General features: G+C 36.6%; 1 protein-coding gene across 3 annotated transcripts in view; it reads left to right on the forward strand.

The window, feature by feature from the left end:
• LOC139770214 (uncharacterized) overlaps window positions 1-19362 on the forward strand; it is a 65772-nt gene that overhangs the window by 5737 nt on the left and 40673 nt on the right. The window lies entirely within an intron of this gene.

A 19362-nucleotide genomic window follows, 5' to 3' on the forward strand; every position in this document is an offset into this window, starting at 1 on the left:
AAATGGTTATAATAATTGAGTAGGATTTTAAGTAAAATTAATTAATCGTTAACGTGTCGATTTAACATTACTCTTTTATTTTAAGACACTGAACGCACCGTATGAACTCCGAACATATACACGTTTAACGTATTTCCATGTACGAAGTAATTTATTGTCTAATGTCTTATACGGAGTAATATACAGTTTTCGATATATTGACGTATAAATGCGAAATAATACGTTATTTGAATAATAACGTTGCTTTAACATTTCGCGAATGTTGAGCATTATTAATTTATCGTAATTAGGTAGTATTTATAATGCGTGATGTTTAGCATTTAACATTTAATTATTTATATCAACGAGCGTTAATCTAGCGAAACTTTGTTTCCCGTCTGTAATGTTGCGGCAAACAGCGTTAACGTTTTATTGTGAAAAACTGTTATGACGATTATCAAGATTTATATCATCGTCCATAGAACTCGAGACTTTCCAGAAATAGATCCTCGACGGAAATAAAGACTTCAACTATGCCCGGCGCGGTGAACTTTGCATTTTTGCGCTATATAATAATAACATACGTCACGTTTCTATGCACTGGGGAATGCAGTTCTCGGTACACGCTTATTTCACCTCGTTATCCGGCATTGTACGAGTTCCGTTAACTTTCTGATTTTTTATTAATATCGATTAGTTTCTCTCGTTGCTCGAATAAATGAATTGGCTTTGTCGATTTCAGCGCAGATACACAGAATTCCGTATTATTCTGAAAAAGTGACAAACGTGTAAAAAATTTACTTCACGACGTTATGATCCGGAAACGTAATGTATTCCAAATGTTCCAGTTGAGAGAACGCGTATATATAATGTCGACGTAACATCTCGGCATAACAAGTTTTCGTGGGCTAGTCCCGGCTAGTCCCGCAAAATTAAAATTTCCAAACTTTTGTACATTCTCTTTTAAAAATTACGTATTTTCGAGTATAATTATATTTCGAAATAGGAAAAACACGCGCAATTAACTTCTTTTCTAATCTCAGGATTTTTTATTATACGCTCTACGTTGCCTCCAAAGGCTACTCATCATTTCTCAGCAATCGAAAGAAAGGTGCGGCTATTCAAGCTGAAAATTTTATTCTCGGCGATGACGCGGAAACGCGCACGTTAAGATTCTCTTATGGCGAGACGCCGCAAGACGCCTGTATGGAATTTGCGAGCGTATAATGGCCCGCCGTAGTCCAGAGACCTATATTTAGCATGGCGCGCAGTTTGCTTTTTCTGATGAACCATTAAAACTTCGTTGAACTAAGCGGAAGCTCGTTCGGCTTTAGGTAGTCTCCAACTCGAAGAGTTGTTCAAGCTTTAGGATGCTTAAGCACGGTCTTATGAGGCTAGAGAACATATGCTGGTAAAACGGATATACATTTACATAGTTACAAGAAACGTGTGTATGATAAACGCATGTATTGTCTGAATTGTCATGAACATATGGTGTTGCGACCGAGGTTTCGGCAGAATATCTTGAAAAGGTGTTATTGACTTTTTCAGAAATCTGCAATGGTACATACTGACTCTAAATATCAGACAATACCGGACTATCGATAGCGCGGTTGACTAATCAAAATGATGACAAACCTCGCAAAATAATCAGAAATAGTTTGAAAAATAATGAAAGTTCTATACTTACGTCACGAATTTTTATTACATGATTATACGATCAGTTGTATATTAGTAATCATAATAGCGATTTGAAATAACACATTCACTCGATAAACGTGCGCCGAGGTACAGCATAAGCGTTTCCTCGTGATGTAATTTATGTTGATAATGTTGTAATTGTATATGACAATACAGTAAAGTTACGTAAATCCGGTACATTTCGATTTGTCAAAACAGACGTGCGTTAGATAAATAGCCGGACGTTTTGCTACCGTCAAAATAATCTGCGGCATGTTCGAAAACGTTAATTTATACGTTCTACAGTTTATATTTACACGATTTGCACTAACACATTCTCTGCGATTTACCTGACGCCAGCACGCTTCGCGTGACTGTTTATCGCGTCGTTAATTCAAATACTTTCTGCTACTATGTTCGCCTCTTGCTGCTTGCTTATTAAACGCGCATGAGCATAAAGAGTTCTCAGAACAATGTGCTCGCTCTTGCACATGGCCGAACTCTCTTTCTCTATTAATAACCACGAACGTTTCTGGAGTAAAACTCCATTCGATTTGATCGCGATCCAATCCACTTGCAATCGATAGTACACGTCGAAGAGGAATATACTCGTTTTGCGCGGCAATATAAAATCCTACGTCCTAAATAGGATCGCGGATTACAAACGTTTTTTTGTGGACCGTGGTACACGGCTCATCTCGTAAAAAGAACTGGGAAATCTGGGACACTCAGCGCATGCCATACGATTAAAACTTTCCGAGTTAAATTCGTGAATACGTACGTACACAGAGTTTTTTTTATCTATATAAAAGCACACCCTTCCAGTTTTAACCGTTGTCTTTAACTTTCCTGTGTGCATTCAAAGTGTGAAATTAACGGGTTTACAATGACGATTAGCATGCCCCCTGCTTTTTCGTGGAACTCGCGACGTCGAATACAACAAATCGAAAACTGGAGTCCAAAGAGAGCCCGCGCTGTTTAACAAAACGAGCCATTGTCTCGCTAGCGAGAGAACTGACACACTGCGATGTTTGTATCCCGTGCATTATGCGCGGTGTCGTGCTTTCTTCTCTCTTTCTCTCTCTCTCTCCCCCTCCTCTCTCTTTCTCTCTCTCTGTCTCTCTCTCTTTAAGTAGAATAATTTTCTATCTGTGTGTGCAAGTGCGTGCGGCATAAATTCCACCATCATTTGTGTAAGCGTTTCTGCTTAACGACGCATTTCACCGCGCATGAAGAATAATGGTGAAACGTGAAGTATATATTTTTTCTCAGAAGTAAGATATTCCGAAGTGTTATTTCTCGCGTGCTACGTTTTCCAAATTTTGAACGATATTCTTGCTAGAAAGCAAATATAAAAGAATAATCTAAAAGATATCTAGAAAGAAATGGATGCGCATTGCTATATTTTTTTGCAGAGGTATTATTCCTTCGTTTTCGAATTTATTTTTCCGTTTCCGAATATTCATTTCATTTCTTCGCTGTGTGATATATTTTTCCTGTTCGTATAGTAGAATAACGAAGTCGATAAAACCAGTCGCGCAAAAATGACCCGATCGACTCTATGACGTATACCGGTCGCATCCGCGTGAAACCGCTTTTTAAAACCGCTTCTTTTATTTCGGATATCGGCGTGCTCGTCGAGACACGAGAACGGCATTATTGCACCTGCAGAATACAGCTTCCATGAAAGGACTTCATTCGTACTCCATTAATATCGACTTCTCAAAAAAAGAGTTCCGTTGCACGAAAATAGCATCGTGCTCATTAATGTCTAGTCGCTTTCTGTTTCATCTAAATATATATATATTTTTTTTTTTAGAAACACTATATATATATATAGTCTTTCTTGAATTCTCCGTTTCTAATTTCTTCTCCACGTTAATTAAGCCGCTAATGAACTGCGAACTCATATCCACGAAGTGAAAGAAATGTTAACACGTGTTAAACCCAATTGGAATTATTCATTGTCACAATGTGTGTGTGTGTGTGTGTGTATTTGCAACATATAAATATATTTATTGGATTTTAAAAAAAGTTGGGTATCTATTCAATTATATAGATAATAAACTTTATTTATTGTGTCTTTATCATTAACATAGACGTATATAATAGACCGAGTAATCCCATTGGAGTGCATGCTTCTGGCAAGATCTGAAGGACCAGATATGCTTGCTGAGATGCTTTCCTTTTATAATCGTTGGTGCCACAAACGTGTCTCAGCAAGCATATCTTCTGTCCTTCAGATCTTGCCAGAAGCTTCCCAATGGGAATGCTCAGTCTATTATATACGTCTATATGTGTCTGAATAATAACAATTTAATATCGGAAGATATTTAAGTAGATATCAAAGAGTAACATTTTAATTGTAAATACGGTGTTTTAATTAAGCATATATGTAAAATTGTGGTTTTTGTCATTTATGAGAAAAGCAGGAGCTGTATATGCATCAGAACAATTACACAATGCGGAATTTTATACATATAAAACAGATTTGCACGATTGGTCGAATAAGCTTTTCGTTAATCAATTATTAAAATTTATATGTATCTATATAATTTTAGAGTAATTAATTAACGAAAACCTTATTCAATCAATCCTGCAAATCTATTTCGCTTGTGCTCTTAATGGATGTAACAATTTGCAAGTTAAGTAGATTTGTCGATTATTTGTGCGTCATTAATTCCCGTTGGTATTTCCAATACGTTTAGAAAACTTTAATTTAGTTTAATCCTACTGTACGACTTTCTGAACGATTTCTCCTATCGAGTGCTCGCGCAATTTCAAAGTTTTTCTTGTGCCGACAATGGTATCGCAACACTTTTACAGAGATAATTCAAAATTGAAGGACATATTGAGGATTTACAGCACTTAGGAGCTTTCTCTGCTTACTTTCAGGTTTCCTAAATTGTCTTGCATTCTGAAAGTAATTCAGATTTAGGACATAATAATAATTTCTATTTGCGATGCGTATAGGCACTTTCTTAAATCTGTTAAATTTGTTTTTGATCTTAATTAAAGCATTATTAAAGAAAACACAAATTATACACACAAGGATGCGGTAGGGGTATTTTTATTGCCCCTTCATATTTTTATATAATTCTATATAGAGCGACTAAGTTTTTACAGAAAAACATAGTTAAAAAAGGCAAAGCAAGGTCGTGACAAGGCTTCTGATAATTCTAATACCAATCCATTAGTACGCCTATATCGATTAGCTATAATAAGTATATGCCGGTATACTGCGCATATAAGATAAATGCATCGTCTCTATGCGCTTCTCAAGGAAAAAAAATTCTCAATTAACGTGAATAGCCTATAGATATGTTTCTTCGATGCAGTCCAGAAGTACCCGCCAACCTGAAAGTGTATAATAGGAGCGTGGTAATGAAAATTTTGATTAATCGCGCAAGTATACGAAAGCAATTACTCAGCTACATTTTTTATAAAGATCTCTGATAATCAAAAATAAAGTGAAAAATGATTTGTCGACGAGTTGTGTTAATCACACGGATATTATCGTATCAGCTGTGGTTTAATAATTGAATTATTGAACATCACCGTGCTTGCTTTGCAGGATGTTCATTTAGTTGCTAATTAATTGCATGTCGCACTTCACTGCATTTTCAGTCGTAACAAAGAATTACATAGTACAATACCGCATTGACCCACATTTCCGCCGCACATTTAACACGCTAAATATGACTGTTATGAGTCTTATATATAGGTGTCCCACAGTGTTGTTGACGCTCCGTTCAACAACCACAATTTTAGAATTAATTTTTCTGATTGTATGCAAAACCGAAGGTATGCATTACTGCACGGGGGTTTTATTTAACTATAAGCTGCACGGAGGATGCGAATGAAATCCTATTATCTCGTGAGTGTTCGAGAAGATTTCAACTTCAATTAATTTTAATTCGCGCTTTAACTATCGGAAATATTTAAGTTTGACAATTAAAAGTTTTGGCGAAAGGTAACGTTATATCAGATTCCCGTTAATGAAATATCGACCGTGAACATCTTAAGATATGAATGAAGGGAATGGAGCCTCCAGATATTTTGTACAAGCACATTGAATATAAATACAAATTCTCAGAAGTTGATAGGCATAGTTGGCACGATCGAGATACGGTTAGAACATAGATGCTGCTTTTGCTTTCATTTCTTAAACCTGAGTCATAATTTATGAAAAGAGTGATTTATTAGCTCATCTAAAATTAATAGACGATACTACGGAAATTTAGACCACGACACAGGACAAATTGAAACGATAATTCTGAAAATACACGCTTAAAACTGTATTGCGAAACAAATAACGCTCGTAATAGAGCGAAGTTGAAGAAGTTAATATACGTCATTTATTAATTAGGACACCTAATAAATAGCATCAGTGTTAAATATCTGAAAGCAAATTGTACGTTTCATAGCCAGAGTAATAGTCGACTGAATAATAGTCAGCTCAGCGAAACCGGCAGCAATTAATTGACATTTGAAATCAAAACGACGAGTACAGAGTGGCGAGAGAAACGAGGACAAAGGTGGGGTCGATGCTGCGTTAGAACTCCATATTGTACTTAAGACAGTCTGTGCGATGAGGGCGTTCGCGTGTTAATACAAAGCTAGTAATTCATTGCGGGCTTTGTGCCGCGTTCCGTCGGACCGCCGCACGCGCTTATAACGGAAAACTGAATTCAACGAGAATTCGTCGGCGAAAACTAGTTTCTCCCGGTTTTTTCGGCTCGCCAACTATGCAAGAACTCGGCTCGTTCGCCAAAATGATTTATACGTCGCGAAAAAATGTATTCAACCAAAATAAATTTTTCTATTTCGTAGTTGCTGCATAGCTATTTACGCATTTTGCTGTAACAAAGGGAAATTTCATTCGGTTTCATTCTGGCACGAGAATTATTCTGGAATGAAGTTTTTTGTAAAGATGGACAAAAGTGATAAATAATTTTTTAAATACTAAAATAATGCTCGTAAGTAATAGCTACTATTTAACGTGCTTGGATTTATTCCTTTGCGTTCGTAAAATAAGATGATATCGAAGAAAATTGACAAGTAGAATAATATAATATATCGTAAATCCGTATAATAAAATAATACATTTAAATTACAAAAAAGAATACTTGTTCATACATTTTGCGACAATAAAGGGTTTTATTTCAAGGGTTTTACTTCGCGGAATAAAAGTTCAATCTGAATAACATCTGTACAAAATAAATGGTGCTGAACTGTACCTTAGACAGAATCTTAGACCGAGCTTTATAATCGGATCAAGATAATCGCTTCAAGTTAGTAATAACTGCCTTGTCCGTCGTCCTTAACTTCCGCCGGCTGCGTCACTCTGAACCATGACCTTCCGCGAAATCGTATCTCAGACCCACTATTCGGCTAACCTCGGGACGAAAATCCCACGCGACGATGCGGCGAATCTCCAAATTTACGGTCGACAAGAAATCGATAACGGTGGAACTGAGACAACGGAAAGCGACAATGGGAAATTAATAGACGCGTTAGTGAGAAATTCTTCTAGCGTCTCGAGTCCACCTTTCTGTTTCCAACAGAAATGAAAAAAAAAAAGGAATAGCATCTATAATTTTGAACTTGTCCTATTGCACAAGAACATATTCGTATAGAGAGCTCTGAATATTTCTTTACTTTATCCGCTGATCCAGATAGTTGGCCGGAGATAATATTTCCTCTTTTTTTTCTCTTTCTCTCTTCTAATTACTTTCTTTAGAAGTTTAAATTGAATTCAAGTTTTACGTAGAATAACGAGAAAAAAATACGAAAAGTATCTTCATGCGCTTACAATCATTTCTTCGCGAAATGGATACTGACATCAAGTAAAATTTAAAGTGGAAATCAAATTACTTCCTACGTAATTACAAGCGTATTTAAATACGAATCTCGTACCAACGGTGTAAAAGACCTTCCGTTCTGAAATTTGATTATGATCGTGGAATAAAGATGCGGGAGATTAAACTTATAAATCTCCAAGGTGAGAACATTTCACCTATCTCCCACGACCGTAAGCGGCCGTAAACGAAATATAAAATCGGTTTGGGTTTTTACGATCGTGTCCAACGAGGATTTCGATTCCCGTGGACCATTTATACTTGGAGAGCCGCGAGGAGATTTACGAGCGACGCACGGACGATGGGCAGGGAAAAAGGAAGGAGAAAATTAGGAGGAGGATGGCATGCGATGATAATGGACAATGTCCTGTCGTATACGGTGTCCCTGCGTGGAAGTGATCGACCGGCCGCGCTCGAGGACCTGACATCACTTCATACGTGATGATGAGGAAACGCCCGATTACAACGCTGCTCCGGCAGCCGCGGCGCGGCGGGCGTTACATTAATATTTCTGCGTGTACCAACGCGGATGATTATGTTGATGCACGCACGCGCGCGGAGATAGACGGGATATATCGTGTTCCCGTGTGCGCATATTTGCCGAAGGGACGGGAATTGAAAGGGTCATATAAAGGGATCGACCGTGCCGCTGATGCCTCGTGTCTGACACGTTGTAACACGTATCAATTGATCAGTTTACAACGTGTCACCCGATATTTGTAACCGTTCCGATATAGTTTATCTCGGTAGATAGTACAGCCACAGATTACATACATATATATTTTTACCGTTTCACGGAAAAAAAAGATTAGCTACTATAGCTAAAATAGTCGTAATATATGGATAACTAACATTTTTTGTAACGAGAGTAACATTTTTTGTAACGAGAACAAAAGGTTTTGCTACTATTGCTAAAGTATAGCTCTCGCTGCAAAAAATATAGCTCTTGCTGCAAAAAATATTAGTTATCCATATTTTACGACCAAATTTAGCTAAATTTTTTTCCGTGTTATAATTAAAGAAACAATTTCCTGAATTTTGACGCATTTCATCCACACAGATACATAAAAATAAACGTAATTTTTGTTTTATATTTTGTAATTTATCATTTATAGCAAGGAGAACAATAAATTTCTTTCGTAAAAAATTTGAAAGTTTGTAGCGCTTTTGTGAGGTTTCTAATTTTTTCACGCTGCTCTAAACATTTTCCATATTAATATTTTCTATGTTATCGTGAGTTGGCAGAATCTACAAACGTGATACATATTTACGCCGATATTCTACATGCATTAAAGATATGAGGCAGTCGCGACACAGTTTGCCCTATCATCCGTTGTGAGCGAAACGCGTGCGAACACGTTTGTGTGTGATTGTTAATTATGCGGCGTAAGAGTATTTAATAACAATTACATTTCGGATCTGATATGCCACCGTATCCTTGCTTTGAGAATTCAGCAAATAGATGCTTTCGTGTTTCTCCCTTAGTTTAGTTACGCTTGATAATGGATATTTGATGGTCGACGCGTAATTGAAGGATTTTCCAGGAATATCCAGAACGCAAAATCGATTTTACATGATGCTTTAGCAAAACGCCCGACGCAGCTTGAAGATAATATTATAATATCTATTATATTAAATAATATACTTTCTCTTCTTAATGCATAATTGAATAAAATTGAAGTATTATGGAAAAAGGTTTTCGTCAACAATGTTACGCGCAGATTTCGTCTATGATAATTTATTGCATTTCTTCTATCACAAATATTTGTTTCATTTAAAAGTACATAATATGTAGCGATTACATATTCTCAAGGATACTTACCTACCTTCAATTGTATAATACTGGTAATATCAACAACCGTGCTATTCATTTACACGAAACGGTGCTGCGGCGGGATCGATTGTTATGCGGCTACACTAAGGGAAAAATATTGTAGAATCAACAAAACAATTTTGTTGATTTTTCAATTTATTGATCCAATTATTTATTTTATTGAATTAAGTACACGTCTATTATTTGAACAAAATGAAATAATTGAATTCTGAAAATGGTATCATACAAAATCATTTCTTTTAAGTTAATGATCAATTTTGTTAACTCAATAAAATAATTTTGTTGAACCAAAAACATTAACGTTTTTAAAAATAGTAAATTTATTCAAAGAAATATTTAGTTAATGTTATATTATGTATAATTGATAGTATAAAATATTTAGTTAAAAAGAACAAATTAATATAGTCAACAAACAAAATAGTCAAAAGAACAAAAAAAACAAAATATTTTGTACAAATATTTTGTTAAGCCAATCAAATCATCTGCTTGGCAACATACAATCTTCCGGTTTTATTAAATCAACAAAATTTTTTTTGAAAAAAATAATTATTTCTCTCAGTGTACCGATACGCAACCAAGGAAAAGCGAAAGTATCGACTGGTCATCATTTGAATTGGATCCCACTCGGCGTAAGATAAATGAGCGTACAAAGTTATCAGGTAGAAGCCGCTCGTTACAAGGATCATCTTGGCTCCTCAATTATCGAGTGTGCATAATGTGCGCGCCGTAATGCACCGTGCTCCATTAGTTGCGAGAAATTGCGAGAAATTGCGAGATTGTATCACTACTCTGTACTCTGACTTATAAAGCCCCTTGCACAATGCCAGGCAATAGGAACAGGGAATAGAAATCAGAAATCATGTATAAATGCAGAATAAACAGTGACACAGGCAATAGGCACAGAGTTTCCGTCACGTTGGAAATTCTGTGCCTATTGCCTGTTGCCAACCAATCATAGCATTCGAATTTTTTAGGTTGTAATTAACGATTTTTTGGTTATTTCCTGTTCCTATTGCCTGTTGCCTGGCATTGTGCAAGGGGCTTAACTCTCGGCGCGGCATCGATTTAATTATCATTATCGTGCACGGTGTTGACGATACGCAATGTTTAATGTTTGTAATTGTAATAAGAGGACGACGACATATCATTCGAACGACGATGATAGAACTTAGAAATAATTAGGCAGAAAATTCAGGCATAGTTTTTGCAGCTCGAATGAGAATGGAGCAATCATATAAAACGTTCTCAACTGGAAAAACGAGCTGGATGTCAAAAAACAATTATCATTTTATTTGCATTTAATTTTAGTGAGTGATCTCTTCTCTTTTCATTGAATGCGAGAAACAGCTCTTATTTTCCGCGCTATGACGTGGATTATTTCTTCGTTCTACTTTCTGCGAAACGACATTGCTGATACTACACTGAGAAAAAAATTTATTAAGATAATAAATCACTCATTAGTTTCTATGTTACAACCTATTAAATCAAATAAATCTTTTTTTGAATAACAAAAGTGCTTGATTTAATAAATCACTTTATGTATTTTAAAAAATATGTCTTTGAATTTAAAACCATCTTTTTAATCATAATAAATATTTCTTAGAATTAAATCAACCACATTCAAAAAAATGTATTTTTTTGTGTTTAATAAATTTTTTTCTCAGTGTAGGTTTAAGGTGCTGAATTAATTCCAGGTGGAGAATCGCTCAAATTTCTTCGCCGTGATACATGTCGATCGCACACTTCGCACGACCTCGCGAAACGAGTGTTTTCCGTGCGCTCCTCGAATGCATTCCTCGAACACACTCGCTTGATCACTTGCAGTGGTTTTCGCCTGCGCAAACTGGCAAGTAGTAACGGTAATTCATAAGTGGGCCGGCTCTCGTCCTCGTGAGCAGGGCCACCACTCCATTCTGCGTTCTCGTCGCGGTCACTTGATCGTAATAATCGTAATGCCCGATGCTGCAACGTGTCGCCATTCACACGCGTATCGTCGCTACCAGGAAGTCACGCGCCGTGCACGTACACGCAGAAATGGGAACTTTTTCCGCGTGTGGGCGCCTCACGCGCGCGTCTCGATCGTCCTTACTTCCGGCGGGACGTCTGCCGAAGTCTTTCATGTTCGTAGAACGGGCTATCTTGTCCGTGATAAATGGAAAGCTCAGTATCCTTTACGGTGGAACGTTCGCGCAGAATGTTGATAACTTGAACAGGAACTTTGCACTCGCAGGGAATGAGTCCTCGCTGATTACTTTCATGAATTTGACCTACGGCTTCTGGAAAATTAGTGCGATTTTCTGAGGAATAATTTTCGGAGTTCTTTGTTTCTCAAACACGAAGTTATGTATAATTTCACATCTAAATATTTCATTGCTTAACGAATAGACAAATGCATAAAAGAAATTAACAACGGCATAGCTTAATAGTCTTAATACATAATATAATGTATAGAATACACCGAACTACAGGGCGACGTTTTAATTAATTAAAGTTTTTTAAATAATAATTATGTCAATGCAACTAACTTGATTACAACGGTAATTTTCATACGATAAAAATTGCAGATAAGCATTAAATGATGAAGGCAACTTAGTACACGTACGTATAATGCTTCGCTGAAAAAGCAAAGGTTGCAAGTGTGCTTGAAGTTTTACTTCACGCTTGTCAGGTGAAGACCGGAGAAGATCGAAGAGAAGAACACGTTCGGCCACTTCCCATTGATTGATATCGTTCGAAGAAGTGGCGATCACGTTCGATTTCTCTCGTTTTCACCAGGCCGTTTTTCACCGTCGGATCTTCCGAGTTAATCCGACAGAAAACCCGAAACACGTTTACGCATTCGACAATCGATTCGAGTATTTCGGTATCAGAAATCCCGTATTAGCGAGAGCGTGAAACGTCCAGAGAAATCCGCGCTATATGTAACAGTACAAAAATTGACCGATAACGTTGAATCGTCCACTTTCGTTGCATCAATAACAATATAATATAGAATTATAATTAAATAACAATAATGCATAAATGAGTTAATGTAGTGTTTTACACAATTTTAGAGCTTAAATAGCTTTAGAATTTCTGATACTTCCTACACTTCAAACACTTGCAGTTTTACTTTTATTTTAAAGCTCAATAACTTTGATAATCTTTTTCCCTTCGTATACCGATATTCGCTTCACGAATCTTTTCGAGCTTTTCGAGCTTTAGACATTACCGCAATGTGCTTCGCTCGGAAGTTCGATGGTTGAGGCATTAGGTGCTCGTACATCCCGATTCATTTTGCGCCAGTGCCAAATAAAAACACATTTCTCCAGAAAACGTCCACTTTTGTTTTTTTTTTAACCCACGAACTGTACAATTCAATTCGGATGTACAGGGGAAATCCGCGATTAACGGGAATAAATCGCTCTTTCGACTGTCCCACGTTCCCTTTCGCGATTTTTCGTCAGTCGCGTTTTAACGACTTTGTCGAGCGTGAAAAACTTCGTTTTCAGCGTGGTAAAATTTTTTATTCTTTCCGCTCCATATCTTCGTTCCCTTCGTTCGTGTCTCGATCTTTCATCTAAATCGTTCCCGATTTCTGTCTTCGTCTCGCGCTTTGTCACTTTCCGTGAGGAATGACAGACGGACCGCCGGAAGCAAAGTCGTTTCTTTCTTCCACGCGACTTCCTGCCCGATTGAATATTCCCAGCCACCGCGATCGTTTACCTTTGAAAATTGTGACTGTGACGCGGAAGTAGAGCAGACGTCAATTTTCACAGCGGTTATTTCATTGGCTGTGTATCACATTCGCTATAGCAATTGTTGAGGCATTTCCCATCAGGAGATTGTTTACCACTAGATTACATTTGTTTAATGAAAAGACGTAGTAAGTATTTTAAAATCTGATAGAAGATGAGAGAGATAGTACAATTGAAATGCAGCAATTAATAAATTTATACAAAATCTGTATTATACAAAAGTTCCTACAGTGTATTTAATTTTTTACTCTTTTTGATATCAGTGAGAATTTTTCTGGCGAATATTGAGCTATTAATTTATTTTGCATAATTACTCGAGATAGAGCATATTATATAGAATTATCTTCACACACATGTAGCTTAACATCTGTCTTATATTTTACTGAAAACGCTACGCAAATAATCATTTCAATTGAGAAGTTAAATGTATTTGCAGTTTGATTGAGGTATCTTCAATGCGTGCTCTTCACTGAAGGAGTACCACGCTCCTCTGTGAATATTCATTAGATCATCTAGGACGCATCCTTCGATATCGTGGTTAACCCCAAAGCTTCTATTATCTCACGAAGATTTGCATCGATGACTTGCAACGCGCGCGAACGGGTTTGTAATATCGAACTTTCGAAACTTTATAGTGGTTCAGTGGGCAGTTCAGAGAACTGGGTGGGCGTAACACGAGCAGACGTTTTCGGAATCTGGAATTTCCCAGGACCTTGATCTCCATTCGAGTCCTCGTGAATTCCTGAAAGCTGCTTGCGATGCACATATATACACTCAACCTAAAGGTTATTACTTGTCTAACTGACGACAGCAGAAAGTGGAAGTCGTTTCTTTGTCCATTTCCCACTGAAGCGAAAGTTTCTGGAAAAATCGAATTTTGTTTGGGACTTTTCGAGGACCGAAATAGAAAGTTTGCGATCGAGTGGCGAAAAAGCAACCCAGTTTCCCGAAAAAGTCGCGCGTTTGACATTTCTATTTCCTTTCGCGCGAGATATAGTCGCGCCTCTCTCGAACGGTATTACTCTGTAAGGGTGAGACCATTATCTTTTTTCTGCTGAACTTCGCTGAAGCTTCGATTTGAAACGCAATCGTGCTCGAGCGAGCGACGAAGAGACGACCTCCATTTTCCAGCATTATTAGCCGGAGAATAAAACAAAAAGCTCGAAGACGAGGAGGACAAGAAGATAGTCCATGATAGTTTACCATAGCGCCAGTGGTGTATTAAAGCCTGCCAGGTTCCTCTGCCAAAGCCAAACGATAATCCGGATTGCCGGCATCGATTGCATGAGCGTTCCCCGGCGTTTCCGCCTCCTATTGACCTTGAATGCCTACGCAAATCTGCTGAACACAGTCTCTCTCTCTTTCTCTCTCTTTTTCTCTTTCACTTCAAGATAAATGGCCGGCATGGAAACAAATCGCGAAAAGTGAGAACTGTTCGCTGGAATTAATTAGGATAGATGTGATAAATGCCTAGTCCCCATAAAATATGCATTGAAGCTACACTTGTTTCCACGGTTCTGAAAAATAACGTGTAAAATTATATCCTTTTTTTTTAAACAAAGAATACGTCAATTTATTTTAATTAAATTTCAATAAGTCTCGAATGTTTCGCCACTTTCTATAATCTCTTTTAATCGATGCGTAAACGATCATATGTCAGCTTCTGTGTTAAGTTTCTTTGATTTTGAAAGGTCTACAACCTAGCCAACATTGGCGAGTAAAACGGCAGTTAACACCTAAAGAACGGAAGTAAAGCTGGAAGAATATGTGTGTACAATTAGGGTAATGGTCTAGAGTCTAGTTCGTTTTTAATAGCATTTTATTATCGCGTTTTGTATAATTGTACAATTAATACTTTGTGATTTGTCTTTTTAGAAATGTAAAAAAGACAATATCTATTCAACGGTATACAATTTGTTGGTATGTGTGTGTAAGAACTATTATCTAGTAAATTATAAAACATTTGGATAAATGTACTGTGTGTTCGCAATTGCTGAAACATTCAATTGTCGTCGGTTCGAAGTAATTAAAACAAATATCTCTATATCTGTTGAATATTACATCATATATGTAACTGATTTAAGTTATAGAACTATATCTTATATTTATTATTATTAAGATATTAATATTGTCGATTATGTCAGAGATTGCTATACACAATACTATTAGGAACATTGTGTTTCCATAAAAAAATATCAAGTTTCTATCATATACACAAATAATGTAAATTTAAGTATAATCTTCTAATCTCCCTTTTCCCTTCCTCCCCACACGGAAAAAAAGACTTGGTTGAGATAAGAGAAAAAATGGTCGCCTCGACCAAGTCTTGGTCGAGGCGACCATTTTTTCTCTTATCTCAACCAAGTCTTTTTTTCCATGCATTGTAATAAATTGAAGTAAATAGAAATCTGCCTTATTCAATCGGACTGGATCTTTCGTACCTAATAATATTTTTGCGTGAATTTATATACATTTTTCCGGTCAATAAATTACGCGCCATAATAATATTAGACAAAAAAATACAGCCCGACCGAATAAGGCACATTTCTATTTACTTGTGGTATTCACACATTGGTCAATTTTCACTTATTATTACTTAAATTGAACTTCGCGATTTTTAACATCGATTGAGTGGTTGATTCGCCCCTGACCCCCTGACCCCCTAACCCTTCCACCTTGAGACTGTCGCGTAAGCTACAAATCATACTTTTTATTCATCTAAATCGGAAACTGCACTTGTGTGAACTCGACCTGATCTTAACCGCGTGTTTTATATTGCGGCAAAAAGGCGCAATATAATTCCCGCCGGCGAAATTACGGTTCTCTCGAGGTCGCACTGAATTTCATTTGCAGCGGTTGTTTTTTTAACTTTATTGCTTCTTAACTGCAGTCGCTTCGGTGATTTCGCTTAAATTTAGCGGAGATCCGGAGAGAAGAAATGTTCTTTATATGTGGACGAATTATGCCGACAAGCACCATAGATTTCGTTTAGTATTGATTAACCGAACTTGGCTAGCCTTTCTTCAGATTATCTTGAAACGCCGATATATTCCATCGAAAAGCATAAAGCTTTGATACAAGTACAATGAAAGACGTGCGGGGGAAGAAAATCCCGTGATGATACAATAGTTTGTGGATTAAAACGAGTATTCTGTATAGACACATAATCATAGTTTATAATATATAATAAAGTTAGAACTATGCGAACAATTTTAATAACGAGAAGTCCACTCAATATCGAGAATATACATTATAGGAAAAAGTAGAAATGTTATAAAATTTGTAAACAAGGAATCATATTATAACTCGAAATTGTAAAATGGTTCTTTTATTCCTTGAATTACATTTTACATATTGTATCAAAGTGTATCGGATATCTACAAGCAGGAATCTACAAGTAGGAAAAATTGCGAAAAAGCATCTTTGATATCATCTCTAACGTCGTATTATCGAATCGAAAAATGTCATTTAAATAATACTCTAGTTTCTAGTATCGGAGCAACATCAGCGAGCCAGTTGTTGAAACATATGTATTCTTCAATACAACGTTTATTCAACCTTGGCCGATACTTCCATCCAGACGCAGCCTTGAGATACTGCTGGCAGCACGTGCAATATGAATTCTCGTTGAGAATTCGCATTGTAACAAAAACTCGTCGATAAAGCTCACTTATAAAGTTTCAATCATATATAAACTCGAGAGAAAATCGCGATTACGGAGTTTTATCGCACGGCTCTGCAATCGTTATCGTTCTTTGTAAGAAAGATCGTGCTCTCAGAATCGTCGCGTAAGTGACGTAAAAGTGAAAACAGCTGTTAATATGAAAGCGATAAAGTATTACCGGTTTAATAGCCGATCGTTAATGGGTGGGATATAAATGTGGGATATGGGTGGGTTTTAAATAATTTGCATTATATAATTAATGTAACATGCATAAATCATATGCACGGATTATTAAATGTAGAAACATGCGTGTAGCAAAATTTGAAATTGTTAGAATCTATTCAATTTTTGTTCAGAAATTGTGACTATCTCAATGTATTTCGTAAAAATTTCTTTTTGCAAAATTGGGATTGCGTGTATAATAATGATAAATTGTTGCAAACATATTGCAGCGACGTAAATTATTGATTTTTTTATATAACAATAACGCTCGCACTTCGGTTAAAAAATGATGTTGATGCTCGGTTTCACAAACCGTGTTAAAATCGACATTGAGCCACATTTACATTTTGTCAAAGCAAGTGGCGTTTCGCAATTAATCTTGCGCCATCTCCAAAATATAAAAGAAAACAGCCTATTTATATTTTATATCCTTTTCCATCCGCGCATCTCTCTTTATTAATTCCGGAGCGTCTAGTTTATTCCGTTCGTCGGTTGCGGGAAAGTGGCGATTTTTGTCGTGCCGAAGTGTAAAGGCCGTGACACATAGAAAAACTGAAGCAGTAAGCAAATTGACCAATCACAGTCAAGAATTCTCGAAAACTTAAGATATAGCTATTAGTCAATTTGCTTATACTGCTTAAGGGCCATATGGCACACAAAAAAACTTAAGCAGTAAAACATTAGCAGTAAGAAAATCAGCCAATCACAGTCACGAACTTAAGGCATAACGTAAGCGGTATAGCAAACCCAAACTGTTGATTTTCTTACTGTTAATGTTTTACTGCTTACTTAAGCTTCTATGTGCCAAGGCCTAAGTCTTACTGCTTAATTTTTTCTGTGTGTCACGGCCCTAAGGCGGGTGGCATATTGCCTTCTTCGAGAGCTACCAGCATTGTTTAGCCGACAGTCTCGAGCGACTTATTGATTACCCGGCCGTATACGTACGCAGACGCGCGTATGCACGCAACGCATGTGTGCACGCTTAAGCTCCATCTCCCGCCTTCACGTGCTTTGTCGCGTATGTACGCGCGCATACACGACATCGCGATATGATCGTTTTCGACGCATCTGGCGGTCGATAATCGACTACGCGTGATAATTATTGCGAAGGCTTTTGTAAAAGGGCAATTTTAATTACTACTTTTGTACACTACCGCTCAAAAGTATTTGCCACCCCAGAAAAAATACAAAAAATTCTAGTTTTTTGCAGCAAACTTAATTTAAAGTAGAGATTATTACATGGCATGTATTCATTTTTACCTTATACAAAACTGATGTTATGTTGTTATCCTTTAATCCCTTACTTCCTAATTTCATGTAATTATTTTGCGTATACGGAAAATCTCAAATAATGTTATTTTCTTGTCAAATTATTATTTAATATTGTTTAAATAAACATGTAACTATCTACGCAATAAAGACATGTAGCAAATTATTGATCTTTTTATTAAAATTTTATTAATATATAAATTTATCTCTGATCTTTCTTTAAGGTGGCAAATACTTTTGAGTGGTAATGTACATCTATCTGAATTTTGTGCAAATTACGCGGAATATAGTTATCTTGGACATTACGTAAATTACTATATTCTCTTTCTTATTTAATATATTTCATTATATTTCGATAGCTATTTAAATGTATCCTGTTTTTGATATTCCATTTTATGACTATAAGTAATCATATATGTTTTATTTTGCGTATTCTTTAATAGTATGTTCGTATCTCCTCGTGCTTGAGAGACTTTTCTTCTAACTTGGGCTACGATTCAACAAGTATTCATGATACGCGAGTCAAACTCGCCGACTCGTGGTGTGTTAACAATGTTTTCCTTATCTTCGGGCTCTTTTGATGCCACGGGAGCGTAACGGCTGGTAAATGTCAGTCGTATGGCGACACGACCGCTTCATCGGATGTGAAACATGTGCTCGCCTTCCCTTCCACCGTCTTAGCCGCGTAATATTTATCATGGACCGCCCACCCGTGGTATTCCCCGTTTCTTTCCCCATGGGAACATCTCTATGGTTTTTGCGCGACGACAAAGAGGACTTTCACACGAAAGTGTTTTGCTTGCATCGAGGAAAGCGTCGGCTTGACGAATAGTTCCTAGAATTTTTAACGAGCTTTCACAGCGTTGCAGTTGGTGTGATCAAATAACAAGAAGTTTTACATGTGAAGCATGGTTTATTATAATTTTAAAGCAATTTTTAATGATACCTATGCGCGTGAAAATTTTATAAAAAAGGCGATTTATAATTGCGTCAGAAGCATGTTACTAATCAGTGCCAGTTTCAATCAACATTTTGATTTCATCAATATCTTAGTTGAAATTTTTATTTTCTTGTTTCTTGTATACTTTTATTTTCTATTTTGTTTGTATTAAACGA

The sequence above is a fragment of the Temnothorax nylanderi genome, unplaced genomic scaffold (genome assembly GCF_030848795.1).
Source record: "Temnothorax nylanderi isolate EJ_2023f unplaced genomic scaffold, tnyl_v1.0 TNYL_tig0028_pilon, whole genome shotgun sequence".
Classification (NCBI taxonomy): domain Eukaryota; kingdom Metazoa; phylum Arthropoda; class Insecta; order Hymenoptera; family Formicidae; genus Temnothorax; species Temnothorax nylanderi.